The sequence below is a fragment of the Lissotriton helveticus genome, chromosome 7, assembly GCF_964261635.1.
Source record: "Lissotriton helveticus chromosome 7, aLisHel1.1, whole genome shotgun sequence".
NCBI classification, from domain to species: domain Eukaryota; kingdom Metazoa; phylum Chordata; class Amphibia; order Caudata; family Salamandridae; genus Lissotriton; species Lissotriton helveticus.
Genome location: NC_136068.1, coordinates 699,464,244 through 699,486,184, shown reverse-complemented (window position 1 = coordinate 699,486,184; position 21,941 = coordinate 699,464,244).

Genomic DNA, 21,941 nt, shown 5'->3' with positions numbered 1-21,941 from the left:
CCAGTTCTGGCTGGGCGGAGAGCAGATTTCAGCCAGCCAGGGATTCCTCACTTAATCCCTTTTTCTTCTTTTCCAGGTGGTGTCCATCAGTCTCGGTGAGCCAGAAAATAAAGAGCATATGAGGTCTTGGGCGGGGCCACCAAACATTCCTGATGTGACCATTGTATTTGTCACAGTGGGGGCAGCCAGGTAGCATCGGCGGTAATTGATCTGTAAATCACTGCAGCATTAGAGCCATCAGAGGTAGCAGTTTTCCCACTGACGGCCCTTTCAGTGTTGTTTTTTAGGGCCCTATCCCCAGATACAGAGGGGAAGAGGGAGGAGGTTGTGGGCACTGCAGAGAACTTCCTCAATATGCACCACACAGGGGACATTGGCTAAATGATTAACCTATCATTTTAACATGGACCATTCCTGCAGTCCTGGGACGCTTTATTAATAAAAAGTAGGGGAATGGACTGTAATAAATTTAAAAAGTTGGGGCATGCCGTGCCCTTCCGATCCTGCCCACTTCAACCACTGGTTTGAACCAAGTCCTGCAGTCAAATGATTTGTCTGTAAATAATAGGCCAGATACAGTATTGTTCCCTCTTCAGAGTTCAATTACGGTGACTATGAACGTATAGCCTTTGAAAGAGCAGTAGCAGGTTTTCCATGGGTATTTGGCAACTAGCCACTCTAACCAATTTCCTAGGGAAAGGTTTTGCAAAAATGAGATCCCAAGTGAAATTAAGGTAAGGTGTGGGGCAAAATTAGATGATCTATGAATGTTTCTTCTGACCATTAATCCAGCAAGTTCCAACTCACTAGAGTAAGGGGTTGTTCCATTATATTCCACCTAGTCTAAATCGCAATGACCAGTTACATGCCTGCAAAGGGGCCACCGCTTTAATGAACATCCAGGTGAACCACATGGTCACATGTTGTCTCATTTACAGAATAATTAATCCACTAATAAGAAAGAATATAGCTATATGCCATTTACGAATTCCGTCAGCTGACTGATGGTGGCGCTGGACTCTTGTTAACTGTGTGACTATAAGGTGATGCTTCCCTCCTTCCCCTGGTTGAGAGCAACTAGACCAAGTCTAGGATTTCAGATAATGTTGAAATAAAGCAGTTGCACATGCATAATATATCATTGTTATTTTTTAAGACTGAAGCATGTTACTATGAAGTGCTAGTACTTCCAAAAGCCTTATAAAAGGGTAATCACTAACAATACATTACAAGTACATAGTCAGAGGTCATTAAATGACCTGAGGAAGGCTGTTATCTTATGTTATAGGGGTATTTGTAAAGAGCACGACTACTCTTACGAGTGTCCCAGCGCTGACTTGACCCTATTGACAGAACAGTTGGGGTGGCTTCGGGAGCTCTGCTCTCATTGAAACAGCCCGGTTTTAAATTTTCTTCTGAAGCTGAGGATAACTTGTTTCTGTCACAAGAGAGATGGCAGATTATTGCACAGCTTAGTGGCAGTCACCTGGAACGAGCGTCCGCCCAACCGAGATCGTGTGAATTTTGGTACGATAGCTTCAGAGTTGAGGATCGCAGAGTTCTAACAGGGGCATATGGTTAAATTCTGCTCCTAATTTAGGGTGCTCCAACATTGTGAAGGGCTTTAAAGACTTCTTTTCTCTGCTGGAAAACCAATAAAAGATTTAAACCATAAAGACAAATACCAGAGCCTTGAAAATCACCCTTTTTCGCACCAGGAGCCAGTGCAGGGACATCAAAAGGGGCGTCATATGAGTTCCTAAGATCAACCAGCAAGAGGGCCCTTGCTGCCTCATTCTGTACCACCTGCAAGCAGCCTAGTAGGTAGTCAGGGAGGCTGAGATACAGAGCATTGGCGTAGTCCAGCCTAGATGGACCACAGTTTTCCTATGAGCAATTGAGAGGTGAGAGAGAAAGTTCCTCATCATTTTCAGTAGTACGAAACAGATGGCGGCAACAGATTGCACTTGTGCCTTCATGGACATGCCCACGTCCATTTTTGCCCCAAGATTTGTTATGGTGGTACCTGGACAAGTGGGAGGGGACATGTCCTGAGGCCACCAATTACGCCATTCCACACCAAGACTATGGCCAAAACAATTCATTTCGGACTTATCGGAATTACATAACAGTTGGTTTAGCCTGAACCAGGAAAACACCTTAGAAAGGCAGTTGTTAATAACATCTCCTCCCAGCACTGCATTTTTCTCATAGGTAAACATCAACTGTGTATCATCGGCATAATAAATAACTTTAGCCCCATGATGCTCAGCCAGGAGTGCCAAGCGAACCATATATCGATTTAACAAAGTTGGGCTCATGACCGAACCTTGTGGCACTCCAACCGTCATAGGAGTGATAGGGGCGGTGAAGGGGGGGACCATATGGTGTGCTAGCGGCTTCCGAGAAAGGAAACAATCCACTTAATGACCGTGCCCCCGGTCCCATAGTCCTGCAGCCTGTGCAAGAGATGATTGTGGGGCATGGTATCAAAAGCCGCCGAGAGGTCCAGCAGTATCAGTACTGCTTTCCCACCACTATCCAGAGTGGCTTTGATGGTGTTAGAGACTGCCAGTAACGCCGTCTCCGTACTATAACTAGATCTAAACCCAGATTGGCTGGGGTGCAGAGCATGGGCGGTCTCAATAAAATCAGTGAACACCATGTTTACATAAGTCTCCAAGGCCTTGGAGAAGTATGGAAGCAACGTTGTTGGCCAGTAGTTGCTGACTGTCACCGGGTCAGCCAAAGGTTTTTTAAGAAGTGGCAGGATTCGTCCATGTTTCCAGCACTCAGGCATCGAGCCCTCAGATAAAGACAAATTCAGGACCAGGTTTATAGCTGGATTGATCACATCGGCAATGGAGGCTAGCACTCTGGCCGGACAGGGATCTATAGGGAGCAGGATTTCAGTGCTTGCATTATTTTAAGTGACGTAGTCATTGAAATAGGGGGGATCTCCGAGAAAGTCTCATCTAAGTCGGAGTAGGCAGAAGCGGGTGACGCTAGACTATCATCGCCAGTTCGACACTCAGTTCCGAAAGCATCCTGAATATTTTTAATTTTATTATAAAAATATCGTGCCATGTGGTTTGTCCATTCCTCTGTAGAAGTAAAAGGGGCGTAATTACTTTTGGAGAGGAGAAGGCCTTGAAAATTTTTAACAGTTCCAGCTTCTGTTCCCAGCTTGTTCTATTTATGGGGTCAGAAAGCTTTTTTTCCCCTCTCGCACTTTGGCATAATGGATCTTCAAGGCCAGCTTGTAAGTAGTTTTCTTTATGGGGTCAAAATTCTTTCTCCATAATCTTTCCAAGCATTTGCATGCACTCTTGCTTTTCTTTAGTTCTTCCGTGAACGAAGGGGTAGAGGCACGACTAGTATTGGCTACCAAAGTTCTCTGTGTTGCTAATTGCATAGCCCACTTCAAGAGCCAACCTTCAAGTGCACGAACATCCTCCTCCGATTGGCCACTAAAAGGAATGGGATGTTGCCTCAGTATGGTGGCTACTGCTTCCGGCATAAACTCTGTATAGGATCTAAAACTACTAGCCCTCTGCTGGCCTATGGGGCATAATAAATTAGCATTGAAACATGTTGACTACACTAGATGGTTGGGCAGAAACAGCTCCATAAATGCCGCAGGCGCTTCTTTTTATTACAGCCAGGACATCCCAAATGAAATACGTTGAGTGGATAGACCTAGATTACCTTAACTCACTATTCCTCCGGTACAATAACAAAAATCATTTATTTTCCTAAAAAAAAGCCTTTCCTCATATATTATGTGGTTGACCCCACCTGAACCCATAGGAGGCCAGGTGTGGGGAGCTCATAATGGAACATGCTATAACTTGTAAGTGAAGGCCCGGCATTTCCCAGAATGACATCTTTCTTTGAATTCATAGGAGGATCGCATAGAGCCTTATAATTTCTCATTAGTATGTTTATTGTTTGACTTGGGAGGATGAAGAATAAGTCCTTAGACCCTCTCTCCCCTCATATGTGGATACCTACTTACAGAATGGCCTGGTAGTGAGAACGGTGCCCCTTCTCACCCTTATTCAGTTTCATAATAGAGTCTCATCAGGGGTCTGTCTTCAGACTGCACAATGGTTTTAACCAGTTAACCTGATTGTACTTATTGGGACCTACTCTTTACAGCATCATGTTTGAAATCCCATAGAGATTGAGCCAGATAACAGACTTAACTGGATCGCTGGAACAGAATATTAGTCACTTTTCTTAGAATTATGACAATGTTTTTTAATTCTAGCCCCAGATTCAGACTGAGAGAATCTTTACAAACGACCAAGAGCCTCTTTTGCATTTTCCTTTGACCAAAGTGATCTTGTTGTGGTTTGAAGATCATTACTTAACACTGATGCGTCTAAGAAATTCGGTTGAGTGATTTGTGTCTTATACAAATCATGTTTATTAGACCCTTGATACTATGGGACATCAGTGTAAATATTTTTGCATGCCAGTGACATGGTGAGTCCTTCTGAATCCCTCAATGAGCTTGTTTGCCACATGCTGTGTTAGTAGGAAGTAGCTCAGTAGTTTGACATGAATTAAACTATTGCAAGATTTCACAATAGAGTTAGTTGGACTCCCTTCTGCTTTAGAATTGTCCATAGGTAGGAGTTTGGTATAGAATTTTCCTTAGGCACTGAAGCTGATAGAATACTCTTCATCGTAGTAAACCAGCACAAATCTGATGGGTAAGAACCTTATTCATCCATAAATGTATGTTTCTACATTTTGTTTTAACCTGAAGTGTTTTTGGCAAACAACAGGTCAATTAGGTATGTTTTGGTTCAGCCTAAGAATTCTGCATGATCACTGTAGGATCAACATAATTTACAACAAGGGGTGGTGATGGACAGAGTCTCTGAATTAAGCAGAGTACTCTCACCCAGTCAAGAGATCAGGGCTAGATCCAACACCGTTTTTTAGCTCATTGCACCATCCCAGTTTCAGAACCTGGATGTATGCAAATTAGTCTGTCCCTGGCCCAGTGCATCATGGGAACAGGGCAGACCAGACTACAAAAGCCAATTCTTACACTGGGAAGGAAACAAGCTTCCGGGGACCGGTTTCTGCCATTTCAGGCGTCTTCGGCCCGGCTTGCTTGAATCCTGATGGTGCAATGAGCAAGGGACTCACATCTGAGTATACCCTTCCACGCTTAGGGTGGACAAAATAATTTACAACAAGGGGTGGTGATGGACAGAGTCTCTGAATTAAGCAGAGTACTCTCACCCAGTCAAGAGATCAGGGCTAGATCCAACACCGTTTTTTAGCTCATTGCACCATCCCAGTTTCAGAACCTGGCTGTATGCAAATTAGTCTGTCCCTGGCCCAGTGCATCATGGGAACAGGGCAGACCAGACTACAAAAGCCAATTCTTACACTGGGAAGGAAACAAGCTTCCGGGGACCGGTTTCTGCCATTTCAGGCGTCTTCGGCCCGGCTTGCTTGAATCCTGATGGTGCAATGAGCAAGGGACTCACATCTGAGTATACCCTTCCACGCTTAGGGTGGACAAAATAATTTACAACAAGGGGTGGTGATGGACAGAGTCTCTGAATTAAGCAGAGTACTCTCACCCAGTCAAGAGATCAGGGCTAGATCCAACACCGTTTTTTAGCTCATTGCACCATCCCAGTTTCAGAACCTGGCTGTATGCAAATTAGTCTGTCCCTGGCCCAGTGCATCATGGGAACAGGGCAGACCAGACTACAAAAGCCAATTCTTACACTGGGAAGGAAACAAGCTTCCGGGGACCGGTTTCTGCCATTTCAGGCGTCTTCGGCCCGGCTTGCTTGAATCCTGATGGTGCATTGAGCAAGGGACTCACATCTGAGTATACCCTTCCACGCTTAGGGTGGACAAAATAATTTACAACAAGGGGTGGTGATGGACAGAGTCTCTGAATTAAGCAGAGTACTCTCACCCAGTCAAGAGATCAGGGCTAGATCCAACACCGTTTTTTAGCTCATTGCACCATCCCAGTTTCAGAACCTGGCTGTATGCAAATTAGTCTGTCCCTGGCCCAGTGCATCATGGGAACAGGGCAGACCAGACTACAAAAGCCAATTCTTACACTGGGAAGGAAACAAGCTTCCGGGGACCGGTTTCTCTCATTTCAGGAGTCTTCGGCCCGGCTTGCTTGAATCCTGATGGTGCAATGAGCAAGGGACTCACATCTGAGTATACCCTTCCACGCTTAGGGTGGACAAAATAATTTACAACAAGGGGTGGTGATGGACAGAGTCTCTGAATTAAGCAGAGTACTCTCACCCAGTCAAGAGATCAGGGCTAGATCCAACACCGTTTTTTAGCTCATTGCACCATCCCAGTTTCAGAACCTGGCTGTATGCAAATTAGTCTGTCCCTGGCCCAGTGCATCATGGGAACAGGGCAGACCAGACTACAAAAGCCAATTCTTACACTGGGAAGGAAACAAGCTTCCGGGGACCGGTTTCTGCCATTTCAGGCGTCTTCGGCCCGGCTTGCTTGAATCCTGATGGTGCAATGAGCAAGGGACTCACATCTGAGTATACCCTTCCACGCTTAGGGTGGACAAAATAATTTACAACAAGGGGTGGTGATGGACAGAGTCTCTGAATTAAGCAGAGTACTCTCACCCAGTCAAGAGATCAGGGCTAGCTCCAACACCGTTTTTTAGCTCATTGCACCATCCCAGTTTCAGAACCTGGCTGTATGCAAATTAGTCTGTCCCTGGCCCAGTGCATCATGGGAACAGGGCAGACCAGACTACAAAAGCCAATTCTTACACTGGGAAGGAAACAAGCTTCCGGGGACCGGTTTCTGCCATTTCAGGCGTCTTCGGCCCGGCTTGCTTGAATCCTGATGGTGCAATGAGCAAGGGACTCACATCTGAGTATACCCTTCCACGCTTAGGGTGGACAAAATAATTTACAACAAGGGGTGGTGATGGACAGAGTCTCTGAATTAAGCAGAGTACTCTCACCCAGTCAAGAGATCAGGGCTAGATCCAACACCGTTTTTTAGCTCATTGCACCATCCCAGTTTCAGAACCTGGCTGTATGCAAATTAGTCTGTCCCTGGCCCAGTGCATCATGGGAACAGGGCAGACCAGACTACAAAAGCCAATTCTTACACTGGGAAGGAAAAAAGCTTCCGGGGACCGGTTTCTGCCATTTCAGGCGTCTTCGGCCCGGCTTGCTTGAATCCTGATGGTGCAATGAGCAAGGGACTCACATCTGAGTATACCCTTCCACGCTTAGGGTGGACAAAATAATTTACAACAAGGGGTGGTGATGGACAGAGTCTCCGAAGAGGCTGAAATGCCAGAAACCGGTCCCCGGTAGCTTGTCTCCTTTCTGGTGAAGAATTGGCTTGGTAGTTTGGTCTGCCCTGTTCCCATGATGCACTGGGCCAGGGACAGACTAATTTGCATATAGCCAGGTTCTGAGCTGGGATGGGGCAGTGAGATAAATAACGGTGATGGATCAAGCCCTGATCTTTGGACTGGGTAAGAGTGGTCTGCTTAATTCAGACACTCTGTTCATCACCACCCCCTTTTCTGTATCGTTTTTGGCCACTATAGGTGTGGCAGGGTATACTCAGACATGAGTCCCTTTCTCACTGCTCCATCAGGATTCAAGCAAGCCGGGCCGAAGAGGCTGAAATGCCAGAAACCGGTCCCCGGTAGCTTGTCTCCTTTCTGGTGAAGAATTGGCTTGGTAGTTTGGTCTGCCCTGTTCCCATGATGCACTGGGCCAGGGACAGACTAATTTGCATATAGCCAGGTTCTGAGCTGGGATGGGGCAGTGAGATAAATAACGGTGATGGATCAAGCCCTGATCTTTGGACTGGGTAAGAGTGGTCTGCTTAATTCAGACACTCTGTTCATCACCACCCCCTTTTCTGTATCACTGTAGGATCAACAACTTGAATCCATCTAGTTCTTTTTCATAGTTCACCTGAGTAAATGCTTTGAGTGACAGTCCATTATTGCTCAGGATGTACACCTATTGATAACTAAATTTTCAGTGATTGATATCCACATATGAATTGCTGTTAAGGAGTTAATGGGTTGCATGTCCGAATTTAATTAACACAAATATCATCTGCTTGGAATACCTTGTCCTAAAGATTTTATATTTTCCTTATTATCCTTAGATTTAATATTATCAACAACAAAGGGGCAATTTTTTTGTAAACACCATTCATATTATTTTCATCTGCAATATTTTGGTTAGAATGATCTGTTACTATGCCAGCTTAAAGGGGTGTTGCTGCTAAAACTCACCTGTAGTCTCACATTCATGTAGAACAATTCAGGAAACCGTTAAGTCCCATCAAATGAACATTGGATAAGATATTTAAGACCATCAATTGATTTTCATTGCACACAACTGAATGATACATGGAAGGACTGCAACCAACATTTGGCCTTCTGTGATGCCTATTCACATTTCGGAAGGAAAGGAAGTAAGATTACATAAGCCCACCTTGTTCAAATTGGCAATAACACTTGATAGGTAATTACTGATATCTGAAAAGGTATAATTGAAGCCACAGAATTTTTCCAGGGGGAGCTTTGTCCCTTTAACTTAATTGAGATTTGGAAATGTTTTTCAAATGGTAAATCTTACCATTCTCAAAAAGTATTACCTGTAAATATAGAATGGATTGCACTGAAAAATGAATAGCATTACTCCTGTGCTTAGCTTGGACATGGGTGATTCACCTTTAAGAGAAACCTGTATAATTCCTGGTATTATATGATATTGCACTTGCATAAATCTTAATCACCTGAACCACAATCAGTTGTAAGTGGAACCCGTTCACTTCATTGTCAGAATGTTCATCCATCTTCTACTACACGCCAAAATGTTTTGGCTTTTCTGTACCCTGCTTGAAGACTCCACTGAGGTCTGAGAGCTACCTGATACCTTAACAATCTTGTGCTTCCATGTAAAATGGCAACACTTCTTTTGTTTGTCCAGAGTGAGTATAAATGCAAAAAGAACAATTGATGGACAGAATGCTGAACAATGTCAAACATTCACCCCAGTACAGAGATCTGGGCCTAAATCCATTGTTTTCTACTCCCCATGCCACTACAGTTTAAACCCAGCCATATGCAAATCAGTCTAGACGCTGCTCCCTATGGGAACAGTCCAGCCTGGACTACCAAGCTAGGTGCTCGCTGGACTTGAAACAAACATCCTGGGACCTTTTTTGTGGCATTACCCCTCATCAGCCAGGCTAGATTGACTCCAGTGGCTTGGGGAGCACAGGACCCAGGTCTCGGCATACCCGTCCCACTCGGGGTGATGAATGCAAAAATAACTATTGATGGACAGGGAACAGTCCAGCCCGAGCAGCCAAACCAGGTCTTCCCTTGAGTGGAAAAAAGCATCCTGGGACTGGTTCTGGGGTATTACCCATCATCAGCCAGGCTAGCTCGACTCCAATGGTATGGGTTCCAGGCTCACTATGTCCCTGCATTCAAACTTGCCTGGCTGATGAGGGGTGATATCCCAAAACTGGTCCCAGGATGCTTGTTTCCAGTCCAGGGAGGACCTGGCTTGGCAGTTTGGGCTGGACTGTTTCCATGAGGAACATGGTCAAGAGTGATTTGCATATGGCTGGGTGTAAAGGCGGGTGGCATGGTGAGGAAAAGAACAATGGATTGAACCCAGATCTCTTGACAGGGTGTATATGTTTGATTTGGGATGCCTTCTGCCCATCATCTGTGTGTCTTTTGCTTTCTCGCCCAGAGTGCACATGAAACACAGTAAAGTCTGCTGCACTAGACATGTTGACTTTGTCTTGATATAAAGTGCACAGCAATCAAATGGACAGTACATGTTTGCATGTATCCCGTTTATGTCAACTCTAAATCAAATGTAGAAGGAAAAGCTGCCTTTAAGCGTACCTTTTTCGGCTACTGAACTGGCTCTACAGAAACATGTGTATTAATTTAATGCCTACAGACCTCCATATAAAGATAACCAATTGCTAATTTCTTAATCATTATATGGTGGTTGTTACAAAATCCACATTTAAAGGTTTATATAATTTTCTTTTAAACAAATAAACAAGATTTGTATATTTTGATCTAAACTTCCAAAAGCATACTTGGAAATGAGATATTAAATGCCATTTAAAAAGCATGCAGCCCCCTTAAATATGAACTCACACATGCAAGGAAAAGTGCCTCAGAGTAATCTATATTCTAACATCTAAGCCAGAAGAAATTTGATGGCATTTGGAACCTGAAGATTTACCAATTTTAGAACCATTTCCCTTTTGGGAATGTTTCACAAGGTTTATTCTCTCTCAGAGCATCCAAGGCCAAGTGAAGTCCAACTGTGCATGAGATACCCAAATTGATCTGGTTCTTCACTTGGAAACCCTTTTAGGTTAGAGAACCCTAACAACAAAGAGAGGATGGGTTTCACAGTAAACATCACAACTGCCTGATGATTTTCACTCTTGATTATCCTGCACATCCCAAAAAACTGATCTCTGTGCCCAACTTCATGGATCCATTCTTGGATTAAGCCTTTCCTCCAACACTAACGGGTAGGCCAACACTATTGGGTAGGCGTTTGCTCTGGGAAATGACTAACTGGCTAGATAAGTTTCCTCGCCATGCTGGACCCACCATTCCTAAGTGACTCTATGGTTTGATCTAATTTCACCGAGGTCCAGTTGACAAATCCCAGTATGTTATCATGAATTTCATGTATATTTGCACTGGTATTAATTGGTACTCAGTCATCTTCAGCCTTTCTCAACTACTCTATTCACATTTTCTAATGACCACCTTGCTTTCTACGCTTTTTCTTAACCTTTTCACCTATGTATTTTGTCTCTGTTAGCTAAGAAATGTGCTTCTGCTTTTACAAATTATATTTGGGTAATTGGGGCCTGATTCACAAAGTTAAGCTTACACTTTTGTGTAAGTTCACACTTGCTATATTAACCTTACTGCATTTTGGTATTCACAAACTACGAGTGTAGCTTTACTAGTAGTAAAATTACTTGTAGTAAAATTACATTCATAGTTTGTGAATACCAAAATATAGTAAAGTTACTATAGCAAGCATAAACTTAAGCAAACGAGTACGTTTAACTTGTTAACCAGGCCTTTGAGTCTTTATTCCTTAACTGCACTTTTTCTTTTGTATTGCAGCATACCTGCTCATTCTACCTCAAGTTGAAAGGCACACCCTGCCCAGAATGTTGTGGTAGTGTGACCTTGTTCATAAGGATATTTGGTCCCTCTTCCATCTCAATCTATCAGGTGATCATATAATATCGACCTTAAATGGCAGTGGGCGAAAAGATATTGTCAGAGAATTAGGAGAAATTAATAACTGGGTGAGATATTCCTTGGCCAGGGCTACTGCACTGGTACCTAACATTTAGCTGGCATCTAGTTTAGCAGTTGGTATGATTCCAGCACTTATTCTGATGAATTAAGTAGTTTAGAAATCTAATTGTTCTTGGCAGAGGTCCATTGATTCTTTGCAGAAGGCAAATAAGGTAACTGGCAATGACTGGGAGAATTTCACATACTCTTTAGATTGTAAAATTTTACCATGCCAGAAACTTTTGCAGTTTAAAAAATAGCTTTGTGTTCAAATAAAAAATAGCCTTGTAGTAGACCATTTTTTCATTATTTGGCTGATTGAATCTGTCTGAATTAAAGGTACAAATGCATTATTGATGTTGGAGAAGCGCCGTGTCTGTAAGGGATCTAAAGGTACTTGTTCATGCCTCATCATGATGCTCTTAAGAGGCATGCCCAAGCTGAAGGTTCATATGTGAAGCAGGTAAGCTGCCTGCTGTGTAGTGTGATATATACAACACCCACAGAGTAAGAATAGGATGACATGGCTCTACGCACACCGTTAGTAAGTACAAAGGCATGAATGTTTAATCTGATTTTGAAGGTTGGCCATAAAAAAAGGCTGTCTAGAACTGAGGAGGGTCACCAGTGTTGAAAGATAATGCTGGTCTTAGAGGGAAGATATCTCCACACAATGTCAGAAAGAGTTACTTAGTGTAAAGAAAGTGGTGGAGGCAGGGAGTAGCGACAGATTTGACGACATGTGAGCACAGAAAACACTCTTTATCGTTAAATGCTGCCTATGCCAGTGGCATAGCATGGGTTCCCAATGCCTGGGGCAATATTTTAACCCCTTCCACGCTCATGACGAGCTGGGCTCATCATGCAGTAGCCTCCTCGCACGCTCATGACGAGCCCAGCTCGTCATAAACCAATGAGGATCACGAAATCCCAGCACAGCAGGGGAATTCCCATAGCATCCAAGAGGTTAAAAGAAAGAAGAGCACCCCCTAACCCGTGGACCATTAGCTCAGGAAGTGCTAACAATCCATGGGTTGGGCACAATACTTTCTTTTAATATTTTGCACCCCCTAAATATGTTGCGCCCAGGCAACCGCCCCTCTGGACCCCCTAATGCTATGCCACTGGCCTATGTAAACCCATAGGATTTACTCGCAGGAAAGACAGAGGAGGGAGTTAAGGGGTGGAGAGTACTAGATACTCCACTTATAAGTAAAATGTACAGTCAGGGAGAGCGGACATCCTTGCACTATTGGTTTCTGTTTTAGTAATAAGCTTTACATACTTCTGACATTATCCCAACCCAACAGCCCATCAGTGACACCGGCCTGGAGAATGTTCCGAATTTCAAAATAGCCTCAACAATCCCTAAGATACATTCAGTTAAGGCTTCCTGATCCAACGATGGTCAAGAACGCCTCAAACCAGGGTGTTCTTCCTCTTCACTTCTTCCCGAGATGTTATCACCTACCCCTGAAAAATATGCCATGTCCTCCTCTTTCAATGTATCTAGCATGTGTGCCATTATTGTCTCAACCTAACACAAATACCTGGAAACTGATGCTCAGAAGACTCTGGGGCTTATTTACAATCCCCTAGAACCACCAGAGCACACTTTTTTACGCTCCGGTGGCACTCTATGAAAGCCCATATTTACAAGACTGTGGTAAGCCACTTTACGTGGCTTAACACAGCCTTATAAATATCGCCCTCTGCAACACAGTTTTCTGTGGAAAAGGGGCGTGCAGTGGGTGTCGCTGTGGGCGTTCCCAGCAACACCCATGGCTTTTTGACACTGCTCCAGATTTACAAGGATCTGTAAATCTGAGGCAGCGGTAAATACTAACGCATTTCAAAAGGAGGCATTAATGTGGCACAACGAAGAGAAATACTTTTATTTCTCCTCTTTCTATGTGGCTGCATTCAGCAGCACACAAAGGAACTCATTACATGCCCATTGCGCTACTGGTGCATCACTTTTTTAAACGCATCAGTATGTCAGCCCATATTTAAAAAGCCACTTAAAGTCACACTGCAGGACTTTTTATGGCCTTGCTAATATGGGCACATTTCATGCATTACTCTCCGTGAATGGAGTGTCCCATGGGTGTTTCTGTGGGTGTTCCTACACAACATCCATGGAACTTGACACATTCCCAGATTTACAAAGTGTCTTAAACCTGGGAATTTTAATCCTACACCTCTCCACGGGAGGTGTTGGAGTGGCGCAACGAGGAGAAATACTTTATTTCTTCTTGTTTTTTTGTTCTCTCTCACACATAGAAGGAGCAAATCACCTTTAATTATTGTTTATGTGCAGAAAGGTGTCCCTTTCTTCACATAAGTAATTATCGCTGTATCCCCGCAATAAAGGCACCCTTGCACCATGGCGCAAGGGTGTCTACTTTGGTGCACTGGTGCTGTTTCTTTGCCGGCGCAGTGGAGGACAGGAATGTGCTGTATCTTATAAATAAGGAGCATTCCTGCCCTTTTATTTTGACGCATGGGAGCGCAGCAGGAAGGCTTGCTGCACGGACATAGGTCGAAATATAGTAAATGAGGTCCATAGAAAAAGCAAAACTCTATCAATGATTGTATTGGTGCAGGAAGGTCTCTCTTCTTGCACAAACACAATTCTGCCTGCGTTTGAAAATAATGCAGCTCCAAGCAGCAAATTGCTTGCGTCACCGTGCTGCGACATTTTCATGTTAATATGCCCCTCTTTGTTTTATTGGCAGCTTCCATTATAAGCACATGCTTTATTCTTGCTGTTTGAATGTTATAGCCAGCCTCGTACGTCATTCAATAAGGGCCCCATTGGGCATTTAGGCCTCACCACAGCGAGATCCTGACAGATCGTCACGAAAGCGGCATTAGGGAAGCCGGCGACCGTGTTTGCGCATTAGCAGAGACGAGGGCTTGACGGAAAACATTAATTCAGATTATAGCGAAATCAAATGCTGATCTGTGCAAGGAAGCAAAACATCAGGTATTTGTGTTTGAGCTCCGTGACCTGCCTGTTTAATAATACATTTGGAGCGGCGGAGACAGGAAAGAAACACGCCAGGCGAGCTCTATCAATTTTCCTGATGTGATGATGTGCGAATAAAAGAAATATGCGGGGGCGCGCGCTAGAGAAATTAGAGTGGGGGCTGGGTCGCGCGAGCGCGGCAGACAGGTGTCGGTGGAGGTTGGTGCGAGACGTTCAGAAATGGGGAGGAGGAGGCTAGAAACATGGAAGAGGTGAGCCACAAAGGAGGAAGTGAGGGGGTAGAGCTAAGTAAGAAACAGAAAGAACATGTAATTGTGGAGCGTGGAAGTTGGTCATAAAAAGTAATTATACGTTTTGCAGAAATACTGGCAGCTCTTTGTGTTTCATCCGGGGATTTTAGCTACTGCAAGTAGTGGACGTCTCCAGGTGAAATACCAGAGTCAAAACATATGGGAATAGATATAGTAAATCGAATTCCCTCATATCACTCGCCAAAAACATGCAATCTCAATTATTTCCTCCCTCCCAGAGTTATTGTGACGCGTGGTAACGATAATTCCAGTGAATATTATGTGCCACTCGCTATGAAGTCCCTGGGGCCATATGTACTATTATTAGACAAAGGGATTACCCAATTGCGATTCTCTGCTAATCGCAATCGTGTAATGGCTGTTTGAATGTATGAAACTCCATCTTTCATTTAGCGTGTCCTAATGAGTCGCAAATTGACCTACCTCATTAATATTCCTGAGGAGGTCACAATTTGCGACCCATTAGGAAACTCAAAAATCACAGGAATAGTGACCTGCTGGGGTCAGCAGACCACCATGTCTGTGATTGCTTTTAAATAAATTAGTCTTTTTTTAAAAAAATGCAGCCCGTTTGTTATCCTTTAAGGAAAACGGGAGGTGTTTAAAAAAATTAAAAATAAAAGTATTCTTTTCATTTTTTAAGAGTAGGCAGTAGTCTATGATAACACTGCCTGCTCTGACAAACCGTTTTTGCTAACAATTCACAAAGGTGAAAGAGGTTCATATTGACCCCTTCCCATTTGCAAATAGGTTACACCCTACTTGAAGTAGATAGTAAACTGTGAAAGTTTTGCAACTGCATTTTGATCACAAACATCCCTACATACCGCTATGATATGGTATTAGGAAGGAACGCCCTGAACATGCCTCTTCCTAATACCAAATCAGTATGTAGTCGCAATTCGAAATTGCGACCGAATTGCAAATTGGAATTCATAAATACCAAAATGCATTTTTGCAATCACAAACGGCTTGATCGAGACATTTGCGACAGCAAAAATGCACGATGCATATGGCTCCAAGGGCCAGATGTAAAAAAAGCCAGTTTGCGATTTCCTGATTGCAAATTTTTGCGATTCGCAATTAGGAAATTGCAAATAGCTATGTATAACAGTGTCTCATTCCCAATGGGTCTCAAATGGACCTGCCTCATCAATACTTAAGAGGCAGGTCGCAATTTGCCACCCTTTGGGAATGGCTACAATCACAGAGATGGTGGCCTGCTGGGGTCAGCTGCCCAACATGTCTGTGATTGCTTTTTAAATAAAGCAATATTTATTTTTGTAATGCAACCCATTTTTCTTAAAGGAAAATGTGCTGCACTACAAAAATAAAAATGAAACATTTTCTGTTAATTTTTTAAGAGTAGGCAGTAGTTCACTGCCTGCTCTTAAAAATGTTTTCACCCACATTCACAAAGATGAAGGGGTCCCTTTGTGATCCCTTTCCGTTTGTGAATGGGTTACCGCCTGCTCTACGAAGTAGGTAAATTATGAATGTTTTGCGACTGCATTCCAGTTGCAAAACATTCACACGTACCAGTGCTATTCGGTATTAGGAAGGGGTTCCCTAACAAACCCTTTCCAAATACTGAATAGCAAAATGGCTCAATGGGTCGTCTGCGACCAGTTAACTGCTTCGTATATCTTCCCCCAAGTGTTTTAAGTGGTAGGATATTGGTGGAGGAGCAGAGCATGTGTATGGATGTGTTTGTGCATGCCTGTGTTTGCTGCTGGCCAATATAGATGGGGTGTTTTCCATGCTCTTGTCCTTTTGAGGATGTTTTGATCACAATGCTGTTATCCCAGGTATGGCCAATTTTCCCAAACTTACACAGACTGTTGTACACACGTAAATTGTATCAGAATTCACAGATATAATACGTTCAGCTGAAAGGCAAATTGGCAGCACTATAAATGACATCAACCACTGTTCTCCCAACCTTATCGACTCATCTGATAAAAACACCATCAAGGAGTAGGGCAGGGATCACTCACAACGGTCCATGATTTATAAGTGCTATACTTACAAAAATCTCAGTTTGGGCTGGCAGATAATCCTCCACTGATAAGATGTTATAGGAAACAATCACTTGCAATGCCAACAGGTCTGTTTTGTTAGGATGTTAGTAATAGTTGGGCAACTTTCTGTGTGTACATTGTCCATAGCTGTCCTAGAAATAAAATCTCACAGTCTGCTACAAAAATAGGTAAAGGTAGAAAGAATGGACTGCATTGCCAGATTAAAGCTGTGCCTTCAAACAAGAGAGCCATTAAAAGAAGTCGGTAGATGAAGTGTGAGATGTAATTGCTGAACATAACACCCCGATATAGCATAGACAGCTCTTTTGCCAAAGGGCTAGTATTTTACTTGCAACCTTAAAAAAGGGCATGTTTATGCAAGACTGATTTTGCCTTAGATGCCCATTAACAGCCTCAAATGCCAGGTTTATCCATTACAATCCGAGGATCTACCACAATATGTCCAGCTACTGTTTCATTTGCCCACATATGCCTACCATATGCCAGGTATAGCTTCATATTTTCAAGGTCAACCACACAGCCCCATGGTCAGCTTCATAGCACAAATAGCCCAAGTGGCTTAATCCTAATGTAGGAGACATTTCAATTACCCACATTCAGTCTTAACTGCCCGGAAACTAGCTCATATGACCATTTTGACTGTACTATGTAAAGGACATTTTCGAATGGCAAGGTTCTGATTATAACACATATACTCAGGCTCACCTATCCATGTACTGCGGCAGATGCCCATATTACAGGATCAGCTTCATATGCCCAGGTTGAGACAGGTATGGACTGCCTCATACGTCGCTCAGCACCCTCATCTACCCAGGTGCTGCCATTAGATGGCAAGATGAGGATCACTAGTGTGCAATAACAACAAAAAGGGGGACCCCCTCTAACAATACTTGAGGCCAGGGAAAAGAGGGGAATTACAATCTATACAATACTAGACATTTCCCTCATAGCCTATATACCATTTTATTTAAACATTGTTCATATTCATTTGAACAAACATCAAAATGCAACAGTGACACATGTAATCATCTCATTATTATTTTTATTTTATCAAAATTTCCTTCTCTTTTTTTTAAAAAACATACATTATTTTTTCTTTTTATGCGATTCTTTTCAAAAACATATTATACATAGACATTTCTTAATTGGCAATGGTTATAAATCCATCTTCATTGATAAGAGTTCAGATCAGAAACAAAATTATTCTCCTTAAATATACAAAACGACATCACAGAAAAAGTACTTTTATAGAAAAAGACACATACGATCTCCCTGGCTAGAATTTAATAAATACACCCATACTCCAATCATTCCAATTCAACCACTTTCACACCAACCAGAAACATACAATATCTGTACACAGTTGAGTATAGTGTGTGGCCAGGGGAGTTCCTGTCACAACTGGAACCACAGTACTCAGTACAGGGTTCCGCGCAAGGTCGAAGCGCGTTTCGGTGGGATTAAGGTATTGAATCCACCTTCCTCAGGACCTATCCAGATAGCTGCTCCAAACTTTCATTAACCAGGGAATGAAAATAAATTGTTTACACAAAGATCCAGATTAAAAAGGATTCATATGAAATTTCCCACACTGGAGTCCAGCCGGATCACCAGTTCAAAAGTGTCTCAGTATACCAATAGTTTCAGTTGTTATCGCATATAATTTTCATTAACCTGCGATATAGAGTTCAGACATCATCATCTCAAGGGTATAATTGCAGGCAGGCATGCTAATAATTTGTCCTAAAATCATAGGATGATCTTGTTGTGGTCATTTTTTAATAATGCTTCTTTTTCATTGGTACATGTATAAGTGGAATGCGGATTCCTCTTGTATTTTTGTCCTAAGTTAGGTTTGACGATATCTATCTGTCAGCCGCTCGATACCCCCGCTAGCCAGGGAGATTGTATGTGTCTTTTTCTATAAAAGTATTTTTTCTGTGATGTCGTTTTGTATATTTAAGGAGAATAATTCTGTTTCTGATCTGAACTCTTATTAATGAAGATGGATTTATAACCATTGCAAATTAAGAAATGTCTATGTATAATATGTTTTTTAAAAGAATCGCATAAAAAGAAGAAAAAATTTATGTTTTTAAAAAAAAGAGAAGGACATTTTGATAAAATAAAAATAATAATGAGATGATTACATGTGTCACTGTTGCATTTTGATGTTTGTTCAAATGAATATGAACAATGTTTAAATAAAATGGTATATAGGCTATGGGGGAAATTTCTAGTATTGTATAGCTCACTAGTGTGCAGCCTTCCTCGCCATGTGCAGCCATATAGGCCCATGGGGTGCTGCAGATGATCCTGCGCTGCATAATATGCCAATGTGCACCACATATTAACAAGATCAGCATCAAATGCCAAGGTTCTGCTTCAAATACCCATACACAGTCTTCTTTACCAAGACATTGCCTGATATATCTATGCACGCACCATCATGTGCCTGGAACAGCTGTAAGTGCTTACGCTCATTCTCACCATCATATGGCAAGTATAGTTCCATCTGCAAGGTTTCAAACTGATACATATACACTCTCATGCATGCCCAACCGCAGATCCTATTTTGCCCCCGTCCATCTAGCCTAGCATTCAGGTACCCCCATGATGGTCTCCTGCTCTACCTCAGGACCAGTGTGGGTGTGGTTTGAGGCATCTTCTGCAGCGCCACTGGATAACCTGCACTCCCCCCGAATCAGTCTGCAACGGGAGTAGTAAAGAAGGAGGATTGGGGCAGGAGTGGCCAGGGAGGACATGAGGATACAATAACAAGTGCATGGTGCAGAGCTGGGCTTCCAACAAGTGTCTGTTCTTTACATTCAGAAGGCAGAGAAGCCCAGCACTGCTACCAGATCTCTGCTCCTTCTAACATTGACTGACCCTGACAGATAGTCTGTTCAGAGAGTCCCGGAGGGAATGCTGAGACACAGACAGTGCTGAAAGCAAAGCACCACATGGCACTTCATAGTCTCTAGCACTCATGAATGTGGCAGCTTCCTCAAAGCTCTCTGTCCTCACCCTTGTCTTCAAAGACACCTGCTGTACACATGAGCTCAAGACAGATATGTCCCCATACACATTGGCAGCGCAGTTCCTCTGTCTAAATGCGTCGAATATTATGAACAGGAATGAGTCATGTGAGCAATGAAACTGATTAAGTCTGAACAAGGTCCAGTCATTCGGCTTAATTCTTATTCCGCGATGGTTAGCTGTTTGGGAGGTTGGGGACCTGTTTGCCCTTCTGAATTAGTGAACCTTCTCCTGCAACCCCCACCCATCCACCAACTGCAAAAAAAGCATCATTCAGATATGGCACCTGCACCTTGAGGAAAATTATCAAATGGCCTGAGAACTTCAGCTAGAATGCACACGTTCACGAAAAATACTGGAAATATATGTTACAAAGTTACCTATAGGTTCCTTCATAGCCTCATGCCACAATGGCTCTATTTGATACATTGTATCGTATCATATATCATATTATATTATATTATAATATCTTATATTATATTACAGTATATTATAGTATATTATATTATATCCTGTGATTTCCCTATAATGCATTGTTTTTTTATTTTCTTATAATTGGCACGTTCTGGTTTCAGAACGTGCTAATTATAAGAAAAAGACGAACCCAGTCGCTTGTAATAAGTAAGCTATTACAAGCGACCTGTGACATCACAATGCGATCTTCACTATGTTTGAAGGAAGTTGGGGCGCATGAGCCCAAGCACTGTGGGGCAGATTTACAAACCCCTTGCGCCACTTTTGCGTCACTTTTCCCATGTTTAAAGTGACGCAAAAGGGATGCAAGGGGCTTGTAAATCTGCCCCTGGGTGTTTAGAAGCAGTTTTAAAAATAAACTGTCACGGCATGCAGACAATGCTTGGGGCAACGTTCTAACTCCCCCAGTTGTTTCTCGGAAGAAAATCGTACTCTGGCTTTGTGTGAGGAGCACTGGTGTGGGTGGCACCGAGGGTCCCTTTCCAACACATCCATTATGTCCTGGACCGAGAGGGGCATTACGTTGTTTTGTTTGGGAGATAGGAAGTAAGGGAAATGTGTATAGAAAATGTCTATGCACCTAACTTGGACTACCCCGCCTTCTTTCCAGGGGTCCTAAAGGCAGCTACACCGTATATGGACGCAGAGATTCTCCTCTTCGGAGACTTTAATTGAGTCTTTTACGGGGATCTGGATAGAGAGCCCCCTAGAGAGAACACCAAACCCCGAATGTCAAGATCCCTTGATGTTATCCTTCAGGGCATGCAGCTAAGCGATGAGTGAAGGGCATGCAACCCCACCAAAAGGGAGTTTTCTTGTTTACCTGCTGCGGCTAATACGTTCTCGCGAATTGGCCACTGCTGCCTCTCAGCCGGTCTTTCCGCCACAACAGAGGGCATTTCCAATTTACCCCGATATTTATCTGATTATGCACCATTACTATTTTCCTTGACCAGTGGACCAGGATGACTGGCCATCCCACTATGGCGACTCTGGGTGGTGGTACTCACGGATCCCCCATATACGCAGACTGTGGCAGAGGCCCTGCAACATTATTTTGGGGAGAATTGGGGATTGACAGCCAATGAAGCCACAGAGTGGGAGGCCATGGAAGTAGTCCTTAAAGGGGTCTGCATGAGGGCCACATATGGCGTCCAACATCAGCTCTGTACAGACATTGACTCCTTAGAAAAATGGCTAAATAACCTGGATGAAACTCTGTACAGGGCTCCGGCTGACATGGCCGAATGGACGAGGGTTCGAGGGGAGTTGTTGGAGGCCTGGTCCCGATTGGAGAAACATAGGTACAATGCCTTCAGACAGAGGCTACATATGGAGGAGGACTGATCAGGGGTGCTCCTGGCTAGATTATTTTAGACAGAGACGGAACACACACCTGTATTACAGCTTCGTAACAGCTTGGGGAAGGTGGTGCACATGCAGGATGCGATTCTAAAAGAATTTGCGACTCACCTAAGACAAACATGCTCGAATGACACCCAGGCTAGGCCATGTGCACAGCAGGATTTTTTTGATGGGATAGAGCTCCCCACTTTGGGGTAAGGTGAAGCAGAGACACTAGGGGGCGCCAATTTCTAGGCAGGAAGTACTAACATCAATTAAGAAGCTGAAATCAGAGAAGTGCCCCGGGAACGACAGACTCCCAGCGGAGTTTTATAAAACATTTTCTCCACAGCTGGTGG